Below are 13885 nucleotides of genomic sequence, written 5' to 3'. Positions count from 1 at the left end.
TCCCTTCTGGACTACTGCAACTTGTTGTTGGCTGGGCCCCCTGCTTGTGGCATCAAACCCCTGCAACTTATCCTAGTTTTTAACCTTCCAAGTTCTCCCATGTCACCCAGCTGCTCCGCACACTCCACTGGCTTCCGGTCGAGGCTCACATCCACTAGAAGACCATGGAGCAGAGACTACGGAGCAGCAAGAGGTACTGCCCCTCCCTACCTTCAGGTTATGCTCAATCCCTACACCCCAACCTGAACACTCTGTTCTGCCACCTCTGGTCTCTTGGCCCTACCACCCCTGTGAACCAGCTTCCCCCTGAAGCTAGGACAGCAGAGTCCCTGCCCATCTTCCGAAAGCACCTGAAACCTACCTCTTCAAAGAATATATTAAACAATCAATCAGAATCTATGCTTCAAGATTGTTTTAATCATGTGGACTGGGGAATGTTCCAGGTCGCCTCTGAGAATATTATAGACCTATACACTGACTTTATGACTGGGTTCATCAGGAAGTGCATAGAGAATGTTGTTCCCACTGTGATGATTAGAACATATCCAAACCAAAATCCGTGGATAGATTGGAGCATTAACGAACAACTGAAAACGCGAACCATGGACGTGTCCAAACAGACCCGCTACAACCTCCGTAAAGGCATTCAAAGAGGCAACACGACGGTACAGGGACAAAGTGGTGTGTTGCAATTCAACGGCTCATACACAAGATGTATGTGGCAGGGACTCCAGACAATCACGGATTTAAAAAAGCCAGCCACATTGCGGACACCAACTCCTCGCTCCCGGACAAGAGAAACACCTTTGCCCGCTTCGAGGAAAACTACATCAAGTCACCGACCCGGGTTCCCGGCGCTCACGAGGTCTGTTTGCTCTAGTTCTCCATGGCCGACGTGTCATTTAAGCGTGTTAACCCTTGAAAGGCTGCCAGCCTAGATGGCATCCAAAGCTGCATCCTCAGAGCATGTGCAGAGCTGGCTGGATTGTTAACAGACATATTTAATCTCTTCATATCCCACTCTGTTGTCCCCACTTGATTCCACCATTGTTCTTGTACCCAATAAAGGGAAAGTAGCTGAACTAACTTTCCGACACCCTAGACCCACAACAATTCGCGTATCGCCCTAACAGATCCATGAACGACGCAATCGCCACTGCACTGCACACTGCCCTATCCCAGCTGGACAAGATAAATACCTATGTAAGCTTTTAATGATCAAGTTCTTTACTCACTGTTCCATCACATTGTTTTCCCGCTCCAACGTCCGTCTCAAATTTCTTTCTGCCATCTATGACCATGCTAACTTTCTCCTTGCTCGCTCGACTATGCACTTGCCTCTGCTAGCAAAACACTGGGCTCATATAAGCCTAGACTGTACCTTGGAAAATAAAAAATGTTGAACATGTAAAACCAACTTCTTCCGGACAGAATAGTTTGTGGGTTTTATAACCACGTCTTTATAACAATTCAATAATGATGAGACAGGAATCCGTTCAACCATTTATCTAGAAGGCGCTCGGTCTCAACAACCTGAACCTCTTTAGTCAGAAATTCTTAGGTGCGTCCAAAGTGTTTGATATGGTAGCACCTACATTTGATTTATATGTATTGAACAAGTTGAGTCTCCACAGACAGTGGTGATTTGCAGTGGTGACAGATGGACAGACGGACAAAGTACAGACAGACAGAGCTCTGCTCCAGACAGACATACTGCTCCAGACAGAGAGCTCAGGTCCTGGTCAGTCCCACATCCCTACATCCCACAAGCCACAGCCACAACCCCTGTTGTTTTAGTCTTCCTATTCAGCCCTTTGTGCTGTTGCTTTGTTGTTTCAGAGTGCCCCCCTATTCAGACCAGAGCTCCACCACTGTCCCTCCCCGGGGGCTTTCGATGGGCAGCTTGGATCCCGGCCTGTTTGTCTTCTGCGTGGTTTCACACTCCGAGCAGAATGAGAGAGAGCAACAGGCACGCCGATCCGCCAGGAAGTCACCCGTCGGTGGGGGATGGTGGAGTGAGGCAGGGGAAAGCGGGTGGTCAGAGGGTGCTGTTCCCAGCACCGCAGACATCCTTGCATGGGGACCCCCCTCAAACCCCTCCAACCCCAACCATTTCCCCCCTCGGCCGTCCTCACCAATCCCTACACTCCCTACATTAGTCCTCAGGGATTATAGCGGTATTGGTTTAAATCCCAGTCACACACACACAAGAGAGGTACTCAGGAACTCTGGGACAAAACTGCTATGCTATGTGGCCTGTTCTCAGTTCACTCTTGTTTCTGCTCAGTGACACACTGTCGTCGGGTACTCCTTAACCATGCATGAGACCTAACACAGGTAGTGTAGCGGTTAGGAGGGTTGCTAGTTTGAATCTCAAATCTGACTCGAAAAATCTGGTGAGTAATGAGCGGGCAGCATCCTAGACACCACCCCCTGCCGTTGTTCCCTTGAGCAAGGCACTTGACCCCCTACAATTGCTCCGGTGGTGCTGAACTGCAGCTGACCCATTGCTTTCAACCCCTCAGGGTGTTTGTGTGTGTGTGTGTGTGTGTGTGTGTCTTGTTGGGTTTGGGTTGTGAGCATAAAATACACATTTCCATTCTCTGCAAGTTATCCCAGCGGGTGTAAAGGACGTCACCCTGCTTGCTTAGCGAGTACCACTTCCTCTCGTTTTGGCGCATACCTGGCTCGGCCCCGGGACCTCTGATTCACAAACACACTTTGACCGTCCTCCCTCAAGCATCTCTACCAGTCTCGCTACTCAAAAACTAGCAATGGAGTGGCGAAAATGTGTACACTCTACCTGTCTAGGACTAGGGTGCCGCTAGCGGCACACCCCCCCCACCCCCACTGAAAAGGCAGAGCCGCGAAATTCAAAAAAAATATTTTTTTTAAATATTTAACTTTCACACATTAAAGTCCAATACAGCTAATGAAAGACACAGATCTTGTGAATCCAGCCAACATGTCCGATTTTTAAAATGTTTTACAGGGAAGACACAATATGTAAAGATGTAAATCTATCACCTAAAAACACATTAGCATAATCCACCATCTTTTATTTGTCCACCAACACCAGTAGCTATCACCAATTCGGCTAAACTAAGATATTTATAGCCCCTAACCAAGAAAAAAACTCATCAGATGACAGTCTGATAACATATTTATGGTATGGGATAGGTTTTGTTAGAAAAATGTGCATATTTCAGGTAGATGGCATAGTTTACAATTGCACCCACCGTCACAAATGGACTAGAATAATTACAATGAGCAACGTGTTTACCGAACTACTAATCATCAAACATTTCGTAAAAATACACAGCATACACTAATCGAAAGACACAGATCCTGTGAATACAGACAATATTTCAGATTTTCTAAGTGTCTTACAGCGAAAACACAATAAATCGTTATATTAGCATAGCACATGTGCAAACATTACCCCAGCATTGATTCTAGCCAAAGAGAGCGATAACGTAAACATCGCCAAAAGATATTATTTTTTTCACTAACCTTCTCAGAATTCTTCAGATGACACCCCTGTAACATCACATTACAACATACATATACAGTTTGTTCGAAAATGTGCATATTTAGCCACCAAAATCATGGTTAGACAATGGGAAAAGTAGCCCAGCTGGTGAGAAAATGTCCGTGCGCCATATTAGACAGTGATCTACTCGTATACATAAATACTCATAAACGTGACTAAAAAATATAGGGTGGACAGCGATTGATAGACAATTTAATTCTTAATACAATCGCGGAATTACATTTTTTAAATTATCCTTACTTTTCAATACAGTTTGCGCCAAGCGAAGCTACGTCAAAAAAGATGGCGTCCTAAGCCACTAACATTTTTCGACAGAAACACGATTTATCATAATAAAAATGTCCTACTTTGAGCTGTTCTTCCATCAGTATCTTGGGCAAAGGATCCTTTCTTGGGTCTAATCGTCTTTTGGTGGAAAGCTGTCCTCTTGCCATGTGGAAATGCCAACTGCGTTCAGCATGAATTGGAAGCGTGCCCAGAGATTCACAGCGTCTCAGAAATAAATGTCCCAAAATCGCACTAAACGGATATAAATTGCTATAAAACGCTTTAAATTAACTACCTTATGATGTTTTTAACTCCTATAACGAGTAGAAACATGACCTGAGAAAGATTACTCCCTACACTAATGCTTGGAACAAGTGCGGGTCTGTGGCCGCCGCACGCAAGACGCAGCTGCAAAAGAGTTACTAGCTACAGGGTTTTTTCATTTATAGTGCCTGTGATTGCGCAATCGACCCCATTCAAATCGTCATCACGTAAAGGCATCCAGGGGAAGACGTAAGCAGTGTCCGTATACTCATAGGAATAACATTGGCCTTAAAACTGACTCCAGAACAGTGGCCAAAATTTCTGAAATCTGACTCCATGTCAGGGAAATTGCTGTAGAATGGGTTCTGTTCCACTTAGAGACAAAATTTCAACTCCTATAGAAACTATAGACTGTTTTCTATCCAATAATAATAATAATAATATGCATATTGTACGATCAAGAATTTTGTAGGAAGCCGTTTCAAAAATTACACGATCACCATAAATAGTGACAACAGCGCCCCCAGCCTTAACAGGTTAATAGTGAGGAGCAAGTTTCACATATCTCCATGTGCCACACAGGCATATCTGGGCAAACTGAAATTATGCCATCATTTCAAACAGTTTTGCCCGCTGGGAATCACCCTCAGGGAACGGAGTCAATCCCTTGTTTCCCAAAAGCCTTTTAGCGATTGTCGTCACCTCTATTTCTCTGGACGCCCCAGATCCATTCCACTAGCAGAACAGCAACAGATTGACAATCCAAAATATTTTTTTAAGTTGTCCCTCTCTCACGGCTGTGTGGCTGGTTTGTCAATAAAAACAATGTCCTGAGTGCGCTACAAGGCTTCTGGGAAACTCACCCCTTCTCTACCCCTTAATTACATTTACATTTAAGTCATTTAGCAGACGCTCTTATCCAGAGCGACTTACAAATTGGTGCATTCACCTTATGACATCCAGTGGAACAGCCACTTTACAATAGTGCATCTAGATCTTTTAAGGGGGGGGGGGGGGGGCAGAAGGATTGCTTTATCCTAGGTATTCCTTGAAGAGGTGGGGTTTCAGGTGTCTCCGGAAGGTGGTGATTGACTCCGCTGTCCTGGCGTCGTGAGGGAGTTTGTTCCACCATTGGGGTGCCAGAGCAGCGAACAGTTTTGACTGGGCTGAGCGGGAACTGTACTTCCTCAGTGGTAGGGAGGCGAGCAGGCCAGAGGTGGATGAACGCAGTGCCCTTGTTTGGGTGTAGGGCCTGATCAGAGCCTGAAGGTACTGAGGTGCCGTTCCCCTCACAGCTCCGTAGGCAAGCACCATGGTCTTGTAGCGGATGCGAGCTTCAACTGGAAGCCAGTGGAGAGAGCGGAGGAGCGGGGTGACGTGAGAGAACTTGGGAAGGTTGAACACCAGACGGGCTGCGGCGTTCTGGATGAGTTGTAGGGGTTTAATGGCACAGGCAGGGAGCCCAGCCAACAGCGAGTTGCAGTAATCCAGACGGGAGATGACAAGTGCCTGGATTAGGACCTGCGCCGCTTCCTGTGTGAGGCAGGGTCGTACTCTGCGGATGTTGTAGAGCATGAACCTACAGGAACGGGCCACCGCCTTGATGTTGGTGGAGAACGACAGGGTGTTGTCCAGGATCACGCCAAGGTTCTTAGCGCTCTGGGAGGAGGACACAATGGAGTTGTCAACCGTGATGGCGAGATCATGGAACGGACAGTCCTTCCCCGGGAGGAAGAGCAGCTCCGTCTTGCCGAGGTTCAGCTTGAGGTGGTGATCCGTCATCCACACTGATATGTCTGCCAGACATGCAGAGATGCGATTCGCCACCTGGTCATCAGAAGGGGGAAAGGAGAAGATTAATTGTGTGTCGTCTGCATAGCAATGATAGGAGAGAGCATGTGAGGTTATGACAGAGCCAAGTGACTTGGTGTATAGCGAGAATAGGAGAGGGCCTAGAACAGAGCCCTGGGGGACACCAGTGGTGAGAGCGCGTGGTGAGGAGACAGATTCTCGCCACGCCACCTGGTAGGAGCGACCTGTCAGGTAGGACGCAATCCAAGCGTGGGCCGCGCCGGAGATGCCCAACTCGGAGAGGGTGGAGAGGAGGATCTGATGGTTCACAGTATCGAAGGCAGCCGATAGGTCTAGAAGGATGAGAGCAGAGGAGAGAGAGTTAGCTTTAGCAGTGCGGAGCGCCTCCGTGATACAGAGAAGAGCAGTCTCAGTTGAGTGACTAGTCTTGAAACCTGACTGATTTGGATCAAGAAGGTCATTCTGAGAGAGATAGCAGGAGAGCTGGCCAAGGACGGCACGTTCAAGAGTTTTGGAGAGAAAAGAAAGGGATACTGGTCTGTAGTTGTTGACATCGGAGGGATCGAGTGTAGGTTTTTTCAGAAGGGGTGCAACTCTCGCTCTCTTGAAGACGGAAGGGACGTAGCCAGCGGTCAAGGATGAGTTGATGAGCGAGGTGAGGTAAGGTAGAAGGTCTCCGGAAATGGTCTGGAGAAGAGAGGAGGGGATAGGGTCAAGCGGGCAGGTTGTTGGGCGGCCGGCCGTCACAAGACGCGAGATTTGATCTGGAGAGAGAGGGGAGAAAGAGGTCAAAGCACAGGGTTGGGCAGTGTGAGCAGAACCAGCGGTGTCGTTTGACTTAGCAAACGAGGATCGGATGTCGTCGACCTTCTTTTCAAAATGGTTGACGAAGTCGTCTGCAGAGAGGGAGGAGGGGGGGGGAGGGGGAGGAGGATTCAGGAGGGAGGAGAAGGTGGCAAAGAGCTTCCTAGGGTTAGAGGCAGATGCTTGGAATTTAGAGTGGTAGAAAGTGGCTTTAGCAGCAGAGACAGAAGAGGAAAATGTAGAGAGGAGGGAGTGAAAGGATGCCAGGTCCGCAGGGAGGCGAGTTTTCCTCCATTTCCGCTCGGCTGCCCGGAGCCCTGTTCTGTGAGCTCGCAATGAGTCGTCGAGCCACGGAGCGGGAGGGGAGGACCGAGCCGGCCTGGAGGATAGGGGACATAGAGAGTCAAAGGATGCAGAAAGGGAGGAGAGGAGGCAGAATCAGGAGATAGGTTGGAGAAGGTTTGGGCAGAGGGAAGAGATGATAGGATGGAAGAGGAGAGAGTAGCGGGGGAGAGAGAGCGGAGGTTGGGACGGCGCGATACCATCCGAGTAGGGGCAGTGTGGGAAGTGTTGGATGAGAGCGAGAGGGAAAAGGATACAAGGTAGTGGTCGGAGACTTGGAGGGGAGTTGCAATGAGGTTAGTGGAAGAACAGCATCTAGTAAAGATGAGGTCAAGCGTATTGCCTGCCTTGTGAGTAGGGGGGGAAGGTGAGAGGGTGAGGTCAAAAGAGGAGAGGAGTGGAAAGAAGGAGGCAGAGAGGAATGAGTCAAAGGTAGACATGGGGAGGTTAAAGTCACCCAGAACTGTGAGAGGTGAGCCGTCCTCAGGAAAGGAGCTTATCAAGGCATCAAGCTCATTGATGAACTCTCCAAGGGAACCTGGAGGGCGATAAATGATAAGGATGTTAAGCTTGAAAGGGCTGGTAACTGTGACAGCATGGAATTCAAAGGAGGCGATAGACAGATGGGTAAGGGGAGAAAGAGAGAATGACCACTTGGGAGAGATGAGGATCCCGGTGCCACCACCCCGCTGACCAGAAGGTCTCGGGGTGTGCGAGAACACGTGGGCAGACGAAGAGAGAGCAGTAGGAGTAGCAGTGTTATCTGTGGTGAGCCATGTTTCCGTCAGTGCCAGGAAGTCGAGGGACTGGAGGGACGCATAGGCTGAGATGAGCTCTGCCTTGTTGGCCGCAGATCGGCAGTTCCAGAGGCTACCGGAGACCTGGAACTCCACGTGGGTCGTGCGGGCTGGGACCACCAGGTTAGGGTGGGCGCGGCCACGCGGTGTGAAGCGTTTGTATGGTCTGTGCAGAGAGGAGAGAACAGGGATAGACAGACACATGGTTGACAGGCTACAGAAGAGGCTACGCTAATGCAAAGGAGATTAGAATGACAAGTGGGCTACACGTCTCGAATGTTCAGAAAGTTAAGCTTACGTTGCAAAAAAATAAAAATAAAATACAAGATCTTATTGACTAAAATGATATAGTACTGCTGGCTGGTGAAGTAGCCTGGCTAGCAGTGGCTACGTTGTTGAAAGTGAAGCTGGCTAGGTAACCTCGACAATTTCACTAAACTTCTCTAAACTACACAATTATCATGGATACAAGGACAGCAAAGACAACTAGCTAACACTACGCTAATCAAGTCGTTCCGTTGTAATGTAAGTTTCTACAGTGCTGCTATTCGGTAGAAGTTGGCTAGCTAGCAGTGTTGGCTAGGTAGGAGGACGGCAGCGCGGCAGGCGAAAAATAGCTGGCTAGCTAACCGATAATTACTCAAAGCTACACAATTATCTTAGATACAAAGATAGCAAAGAAAACTATGTAGCTAGCTAACACTACACAAGTCAAGTCGTTCCGTTGTAATGTAATCGTTTCTACAGTGCTGCTAATCGGTGGCTAGCTGGCTAGCTAGCAGGGTTGACTACGTTACGTTACGTTACGTTAGGGCGAGAATATCTGGCTAGCGAACCTCAGCGAACCTTGATAACTACACAATTATCACCGATACAAAGACGGCTATGTAGCCAGCTAAGTAGCTAGCTAAGATCGAACAAATACAAATCAAAGATAGCAAAGACAACTGTGTAGTCAGCCAACACTACACTGATCAAGTCGTTCCGTTGTAATGCACTCGTTTCTACAATGCTGCTATTCGGTGGCAAGCTGGCTAGCTAGCAGTGTTGGCTACGTTGCGTTACGTTAGGGCGAAAATAGCTGGCTGGCGAACCTCAATAACTACACAATTATGTTTGATGCAAAGACGGCTATGTAGCTAGCTAAGATCAAACAAATCAAACCGTTGTACTGTAGTGAAAATGAAAATCAGACCGTTGTACTATAATGAAATGTAATGAAAAGTTATACTACTATTCGGTAGACGGTGGACGTTTGCTAGCTGCTGGGCAGATAGCAGTGTGGACTACGATAGACGACGGAATACGATAATTACGCAATTATCTTTTATACACAGACGGCTAAGTAGCTAGCTAAGAAGAAATTGCTAAGGTTAGACAAATTAAACCGTTGTACTATAATGAAATGTAATGAAAAGTTATACTACCTGCAGAGCGAATGCAAATGCGACCGCTCGCTCCAAACCGAATGTAACGAATTTGGAGGGGGGGCTAGCCCCGAGAGGGATTCGAGCACGGGTCCAGCGCCTGTCACTAGGTGTTGGATTAAGGTTGCTACAATAACAACAGCACATTGTCACATCAGAATAGGCCAGTAGGCCTATCTTCCATCATGCTCTCTCAGTAGGGAGGCAATCTGCCCGCCTGCCTGGCTTCTTGAGGGAGGCAGTGAAGATGAAACAGTAGGAGAACATTTGTCGTTTTGAAACTCTAGAGTCAGGGAACCATGCGCTCACACACTACAGCTAGTCTAAGTGTGAATGGGTGTAGCTGTTCTGTTTGATTAGCTCAGATCAGCATCAGTGGACAGATATAGGACCGCTCGATCACTCTCTCCCACACACAGAGCCATAGAAATTCAATGACTAGATGAAATATCTACGCATAGAGCTCCCCGGGGGGCTGCCTACTGGACCAGGGGGCTGCCTACTGCCACCATGAGTGGGGCAGGTCTGTCCCAGCTCAGGCATGCCCTGGGAAAACAGAGACAAAGCAAGGTGTTGTTGTGGTATTTTCTATTCATCGAGGCTCACGACTTGGGCCTGGTTCAATTATGCAAGCTAGCTGCCGTGAATGCTCCAATGTCGCCCGATTTAAGCTTCACACTTCTAACGTTCCCCTGTCCCCCTTCCTCATCCCTCCACATGACTAATGAAGTCCCCCAGCAAGATCTGCCAAGCTCGACTAAAGCCAGGATGCACAAGAGTGAGGAATAGTGCGTTACAATTGTAATTCATCTAGCTAATAGTTCAGTGTCTTCTCTTTTAGATAGACGGACATTATTTTTTCTTCTTCCTGCCATCCAATGCAACCATACCAATATCATACGTGTCTTATGACTTTTTCGCTGCAACTCGCCAGCGTGCTCGGAGAGTCGAAGGCCGAGTCATGCGTCCTCCGAAACATGAACCGCCAAACAGAGCACCCGCCCACTTAACCCGGAAGCCAGCTGCACCGATGTGTCGGAGGAAACATTGTCCAACTGACTACCAAAGTTATCAGTTAGCCTGCAGGCGCACGGCCCGCCACAAGGAGTTGCTACAGCGCGATGAGGCCATTAAAGCCCCCCCCCCCCCCCAATTGTGCGCAGGACTGAGCCAGGACACAAGAGACAGGACGAGAGAGTGAGACATTATTGAGCCAGGGGAGAGACAGGGTGAGAAAGGGAGTGAGACGAGAGAAGAGAGAGAGACAGGGTGAGAGAGAGTTAGACAGTATAAAGACATGGAGGGATTAGGGAGAGAGAGAGAGTTTTTGATAAACTCCCATATCTATTGGGTGAAATACCACAGTGTAACATCACAGCATCAAGATTTGCGACCTGTTGCCATAAGAAAAGGGCAACCAGTGAAGAACAAACACAAATGTAAACACAAACAATATTCATGGTTATTTATTTTCCCTTTTGTACTTTAACTATTTGCACATCATTACAACACTGTATATTAAAGACATAATAAGACATTTGAAATGTCTTTGTTCTTTTGGAACTTTTGTGAGTAATGTTTACTGTACATTTTTTATTGTTTATTTCACTTTTGTTTATTATCTATTTAACTTGCTTTGGCAATGTAAACATATGTTTCCCATGCCAATAAAGCCCTTAAATTGACATTGAGAAAGATAGAGAGAGAGAGAGATGGGGGAGGGGGGATCAATATTAGAATGAAATAGGGTCAGGTTCAAGTATTTTTTATTTATTTTTATTTCATCTTTATTTAACTAGGCGAGTCAGTTAAGAACACATCCTGCATCCTAAATGGCACCCTATTCCCTATATAGTGCATTACTTTCGACGTCAAAAGTAATGCACTATATAAAGAATAGGTTGTCATTTGTAATGAAACCATAGTGAAATGCAACTCCTCTAAACTGTTTTTCGTTACTGATATACAGACACATACTCATTGACTTTTCAAAATGTCTTAATATGTTATTAGATTATGACAACTATGATGTGTGAGATAAGAACAGAGCCAGTATGTGCTTGCTAAGGCGAGAGGTTGAGAGTGGACGAGAGAGGTGAAGGAAGGGGTGAGAGAGGTTGACAAGTAAGATAGTAAGCACTGAGGTTGAGGAAGTTCACTGTTACAGAGGATATTGCCAGGCTTCTGGCAAGGTGGGGTATAAGGGGTGAGGTTAGGTGGGGAGAGATCTGGAGATGTGTATTCTGAAAATGACAGACCAGCCGTCACCAGCATGCTGGCTTGCCCATCTGTGAACACTGACATATAGCGTTTCTCCTTGTTTTGGAATCCGTTGCATTTTCTACAGGCTTTGATGTTCCGCCACTATGGGTTTGAAAAGTGTTTTCTGCTCTCCGGTATTCTTGGAGAATACAGTGTTTTCTAATCTTCTCCATCTCTTGAGAGCGCCACATGCCTACAGTATATTTGTACCCACTTTGGGTGGGTTGGAGTGGAAGGCTGCTGGCGTTGGCTCGCTCAGGATTGGATGAGGTGTGTGTGTGTGTGTGTGTGTGTGTGTGTGTGTGTGTGTGTGTGTGTGTGTGTGTGTGTGTGTGTGTGTGTGTGTGTGTGTGTGTGTGTGTGTGTGTGTGTGTGTGTAAGGGTTTGTGGTCAGATTATTGAGCCTGTATGACACATACTCATTGACTTTTTAAATGTAAATAATATAATATTAGATTATGACAACTATGATATTAGTGTCCATGACAGTCCTTTTTTACAGTTTTCCCTGGTAACTAATGTTCATTTGTGAGAGAACAGAGTCATTTAGGTCTTCATGCTGTCTTTGTCTCTATCCCTGTGTCCATCCTTAATCTATTTATCTCTCTCTCTTCTTTTTCAACTTTGTTCTTCACTCTTTCACTCCAGATTCCTCTTCTCTTCCTGTCACCTCATGTTGCCTCCATCTCCGCTCTCTTTCCTCCTCTCTTTCCCCTCTCCGCCTCCTCTCTCTCTCTCTCTCTCCTGCATGCCCCAGGTGTGTGCAGGTCTCTGTCTGATGATGTGTTATCAGAGGACTGTGGAGCCATAGCATTCACACAGGGCCCGCGATTTTGCCAGGGCGATAACATCATTCAAATTCACACACAGTCTGATGCACAGACACGCACACAGTGCTCCACACACCTCCCCACTTGCACTGTTTTTTTGACACCAACATTGCTATCACTCTGCTTTGATCATATTATTTACATGGTTAGTATAAAAATGTAAAACCACTATACAATACCTTATTTTGTTGATCTTTTTTAAAAGTTTGCCAAGTGTTTATGTCTGGATGTGTGTGTGTCTGTGTACGCGTTGGTGTGTGTGTGCTCATGTGTGGGAGAAAGAGACTTTTGTGTGTGTTTGTCTACAACAGATAGGACCGTGTCTAACTCGTTGTCTCCCTCCCACGGTAGCAGACTTAACATTAGGCAGAAGGGGCAATTGCCTCAGGCCTCACATCATCAAAGGGCCTCGTGATAAAAATACTAGAAATCTTTTATGTTGTTGTTGCTTGAGCCCCCCCTCCCCCCATTCTCTGCTTGAGGAGCAGCAAAATCTGCAGGTAGCTTCAAAGGAAATGGGGAGGGAGGGAGGTTTTGCTTCTCCACTGTGCATAGGTTAATGAGGCCCCATCTAATAAAAGAGCAATCATTTATTTACACACATATGCATATCCGGTGTTTCATATCAATATGAATATAATCCAAGATTTTCTCATAATAGTATAAACAAGTGTCATTAATCACTCACAGACTGGTTCATAATAATGGACTTTTTACAGCGTTCCTGTAAATTGTTTCACACAATATGGTTGCAAACAGCACTTTTATTTAAATTAAGCTGCAGCAATTAAGTGCTTTCAGTCTGGGGCAGAGAAAAGAAAAGGAAATAACGAATATTAAATGTTAACAGAAAAGATACCGAAGTTAACTTATTTCTTTAGTAAAAAAAGACAGGTGCTGCTGATAATACTGCCATCGTCGACGAGGCAGATGCAGAGGACATGTACAGTATGTGTAGCCCACGTATCTGATGCTGTCTTGCCCAAAAAAGTATGGCATGTCATACTGTTTTTGTCCAGACAGCATCAGATACATGGGCTACACATAGTAAGACAGAGGGGAGCTGTTTCGCTTGCACAGATGCTATATTCGGCGAGATAGTTTCAGCCACTTGCAAATTATTTTGGATGAACATACAAAGATAACGTACTTTTGGAAGTGATTTGTTTGACAATCCGATGGAAACATCCTGACTGGTTGTGTTCTTGCCGTATTAAAAGGTAATACATTTTTACTGTTAAATGACATGTCTTTTTAAATGCAAAAATATGACATAAAAAAAATTGTGCAAGAGCACTGGGGGTGGAGGGGGGGGCACAGACTGCCCCTCTGCCTGGAGCATCCAAATTACTAAATACGCCTCTGCTCCCTCCGCCCCTGCTCCCTCCACCCCTGCTCCCTCCACCCCTGCTCCCTCCACCCCTGCTCCCTCCCCCCCTGCTCCCTCCCCCCCTGCTCCCTCCACCCCTGCTCCCTCCACCCCTGCTCCCTCCACCCCTGCTCCCTCCACCCCTGCTCCCTCCACCC

At 46.8% G+C, this 13885-nt stretch overlaps 1 protein-coding gene across 1 annotated transcript in view; it reads left to right on the top strand.

The window, feature by feature from the left end:
* The window catches only part of col4a3 (collagen, type IV, alpha 3), a 120405-nt gene that overhangs the window by 18455 nt on the left and 88065 nt on the right, over window positions 1–13885 (top strand). The gene's annotated exons all lie outside the window — the stretch shown is intronic.

The sequence above is a fragment of the Salvelinus fontinalis genome, chromosome 33 (genome assembly GCF_029448725.1).
Source record: "Salvelinus fontinalis isolate EN_2023a chromosome 33, ASM2944872v1, whole genome shotgun sequence".
Classification (NCBI taxonomy): Eukaryota; Metazoa; Chordata; class Actinopteri; order Salmoniformes; family Salmonidae; genus Salvelinus; species Salvelinus fontinalis.
This window is presented reverse-complemented; position numbering and strand designations above follow the sequence as displayed.